This window comes from Cicer arietinum, chromosome 3, assembly GCF_000331145.2.
Source record: "Cicer arietinum cultivar CDC Frontier isolate Library 1 chromosome 3, Cicar.CDCFrontier_v2.0, whole genome shotgun sequence".
Classification (NCBI taxonomy): Eukaryota; Viridiplantae; Streptophyta; class Magnoliopsida; order Fabales; family Fabaceae; genus Cicer; species Cicer arietinum.
Window position 1 is genome coordinate 54,818,960 of NC_021162.2, and position 4,186 is coordinate 54,823,145.

The following is a 4,186-nucleotide window of genomic DNA, read 5'->3' on the forward strand; positions in this document are numbered from 1 at the left end:
GATTTGGACTAATCATGGGGAAGAGTCTCCGGCGGCGCCTAATACTAGTACATGTGTGGAGAATAACATAGGTCCTTCAAGTAGTACTAACATGTTAGGTATAGATTATTATAACTATCAATACTTTGAGGTGATGAATGATATGATCTCGGATGTTGTTGGGGTTAATTTGTCATTCAATGAAGATCAATATAACGATACCGATGGACTTCCGAATGAAAAAGCTCAGAGATTTTATGGTATTTTGAAAGAGACAAATAAACCGTTGTTTGAAGGATCTCCAAACTCAAAGTTATCAATGTGTATTAGACTATTAGGTCTAAAGTCTCAATTTCATGTTCTTGATTTAGCTTTAGTTTTGATGACTAAAATGATGTTAGACGCAACACCTGTTAGAGATGGTTTGCCGCAAAGTTATTACAATGCTAAACAGTTAGTGTCAAAGTTAGGATTAGGTGTCAAGAGGATTGATTGTTGTGTTAAAGGTTGCATGTTGTATTATGACAATGAATTTGGTATGAATGATGCTAACTTAGTTGAATGCAAATTTTGTCAACAACCAAGGTATCACCAAAGGAATAACTCTAGGGTAAGTAGGGGAAAATCAATTCCAAGGAAAGCAATGTTTTACCTACCTATTGTATCAAGATTGCAGAGATTGTTTGCATCAATACAAACTGCAGGAAATATGACGTGGCATTATGAGAATAGAAGAAATTCAAGCGAGTTGCGACATCCGTCTGATGGTCAGGCATGGAAACACTTTGATCAAATGCATCCTGATTTTGCGTCAGATCCACGCAATGTAAGACTTGGATTATCCTCAGATGGATTTACGCCGTACATACAAGCATCGTCTACTCCTTATTCTTGTTGGCCGGTTATTGTTACTCCTTACAATCTTCCTCCTAATATGTGTATGTCTAAACCTTATATGTTCTTAGCTGCTGTGATACCAGGTCCTTCTAATCCTACAACTGGTATTGATATTTTTTTACAACCTTTGATTGACGATTTGAAGAGGTTGTGGAATGGTGTCTTGACATATGATATTAGGTTGTGGAATGGTGTCTTGACAAATGATATTGCTCGGAGAGAAAATTTTATGATGAGAGCTGCATTGATGTGGACCATTAATGATTTCCCCGCTTATGGGATGTTGTCAGGATGGGGCACCCATGGTAAATTAGCTTGTCCTATTTGTATGGAAGATACAAAAGCATTTACTTTAAAATTTGGCAGGAAGGCATCGTGGTTTGACTCGCATCGTAGGTTTTTACCTGTTGATCATGCATGTAGAAGGAACAAAGCTGCATTTATGAAGGGCTATGCAGAAAGTCTAGGACCCCCTCTTAAATTGACATCAGAACAAGTTTGGAATAAAGTAAAAGATATGCCAAAAGTACATGTTGTTAATGGTGTGGCTTGTAAACCACAAGGTTACGGACAATGGCACAATTGGACAAAAAGATGTATTTTTTGGGATCTACCGTATTGGAAAGATAATCTTTTGAGAAATAATCTCGATGTTATGCATAACGAGAAAAATTTCTTTGACAACATATTTAATATTGTGATGAATGTGCAAGGGAAAACAAAAGATAATGACAAAGCTAGAAAAGACATAGGTATATATTGCAGACAACCAAATTTGTTGTTGGTGGAACAAAACGGCAAGACCCTAAAACCTCGTGCGAATTACACTTTATCTACTGATGAAGCCAAATCTGTTTATCGTTGGATCAAAGAGCTGAAGACGCCTGACGGTTATTGTTCTAATTTGGCAAGATGTGCTGATGTGGAAAATACGAGGATGCATGGGATGAAAAGTCATGATTGTCATATATTTTTAGAGTGTTTACTTCCTATTGCCTTTAGTGCTTTACCGACACATGTATTGAACCCACTTATTGAAGTGAGTCAATATTTCAAGAATTTGTATTGTTCAACACTCATTGATAAAGATCTCATCAAGATGGAAAATGACATTTCGATAATTCCATGTAAGTTGGAGAAAGTATTCCCTCCTGGGTTTTTTGATTCCATGGAGCATCTCTCGATGCATCTTGCAAGTGAAGCTAGGCTTGGTGGACCAGTTCAGTATAGATGGATTTATCCATTTGAAAGGTTATATATATATACATATACTTGATTTTCAATATACTTCAACTTATATATACATGGAGCTTATTGTACATCTCTTTGTATATTATAGGTTCATGGGTTATTCAAAACGGTCGGTGAAAAACAAAGCTAGAGTTGAGGGCTCAATTTGTTCATCTTACCTTCACCGTGAAACAACACACTTTTGTTCTCATTATTTCAACAACGAAACGTTGTCACCAGTTAACGGAAGAAACGCTACTGATAGTGTTATACGTCATCCACATGCTTTATCAGTTTTTTGCTTGTCTGGTCATCATGCTGGTAGGGATTTTCCGATTTTCTGGCCAAGCGACAAAGTATTTAATGCGGCACATGTTCACGTTTTGATTAACTGCACCGAAGTTAAACCATACATTGAGTACGTTTCAAATTTCTCTTCATATTAATTATATTTAATTATATGATTAAATTGATATTCACCATATATATGGTCATCGATCAGGGCATTTTTAAATACGGGACAATCATCTGATGATATACATTCAAATTTCCCATTATGGTTTCAACAACAAGTGCATCTCGAAGAACAAACTCCTATCAACATCCACTTAAGGCACTTATCTATGGGCCCGAGATATATATGGCTTCAGTGTCGGGATCAGGAGGATTAGGAGGAACGGGAACGGTGGGAATACGAGGAATATCCAAAACATCACATGGTAAGAAAAAAGTTGCTAAACCACATCTTGTTAATGACTCATCTCTCATGCCGATGCCGATGATTGGTACTAGTGGTGGAGCTATTCCTCTATATCTTGAGGTCCCTATAGAGCCTTATACCATAGACGAAATAATAGAACCCGGATGTGTTGATTGCTACAACCGCATTGTCATCATTCCAGAAGGAGATGGGTATGTAAACTATTTTAAATTATGATTGTTATATATTTCATTATTGCATGTTACATTATTTTATTAATTCATTTTTATATTTAATTTGCATGTAAACTTTGAAGATATCTTCCTTTTAAATCATCTGCAAAGGCAATTGTTGAGTCATACGTACAAGAGAAATATAAAAAACCATGGTTGTCTTGGGGTGAGATAAAAGAGGATAAGACACCTCAATTTCGCGAAGTTGATTAATTTTTACATTGTTTCAAAGTAAGTGATTAGATTAATTTATTTAATTACTAATTATATATTTGATTCCTTAATTGAATTATATTTTTAGTATTTTTTAAATTTAAACAAACAACAGACTAAATGTACTTGGAAAAGAGAGCATGATGCTGCAGTTTTGGCTTCTTTTGACCATAGTTTTTCCAACCGTATGTCATCTATGTTGGCGTACGCACGTAATAAGGGCGAGGAAAAACGCCCGAATTGGATTGGTGAAAATGTTTGGAGTGCGTTGTGGAGGAAATGGAACACAGATGCTTACAAACAGAAGAGAGAAAAAGCAAAGATTAATAGAGCATCTGAGAGGGGTACCAATACTCATAAGGGAGGTTCCATGTCTGCTGGAGAAATTAAATATTATATGGTAATTACTATTTATAATATATATCTATTAATTTATATTCAATTAATCATCACATTTCACCAACTTATAAACTTGACATTTATTTAATATTTTAGAAAAAACAACTTGGTAGGGAGGTCACTCAGGCAGAGATACATCGCTATCTTCATGTTAATCCTGAAACAAATGAGTATACTAATGAATTATCAAAAATAATTCAGGTAATTAATATATATTAATTAGTCCTCTAATAAATTATTATATATTAATTAAGTATATTAATTTTTAATTTTTTTTATTTTTTATATAGGAACAACTTCAACAAGTCATGAAAGAATGGGATGATCATCAAGCTACTCTTCCTCCTGCTCAGTGAGCTGGTCCAGTGCAGCGGAAACAATATGAGACCGCAAGTTTTATGAACATCACTGGTGGCAAGTACAAAGGGCGTGTGTTGGGTGCCGGTAGTTTATCATCAACATTTGTGAATGGTCCAACAGACTATATTCAGACTGAGACGTCTTCTTCTTATGCTAGTACGGATCGATCTCATCG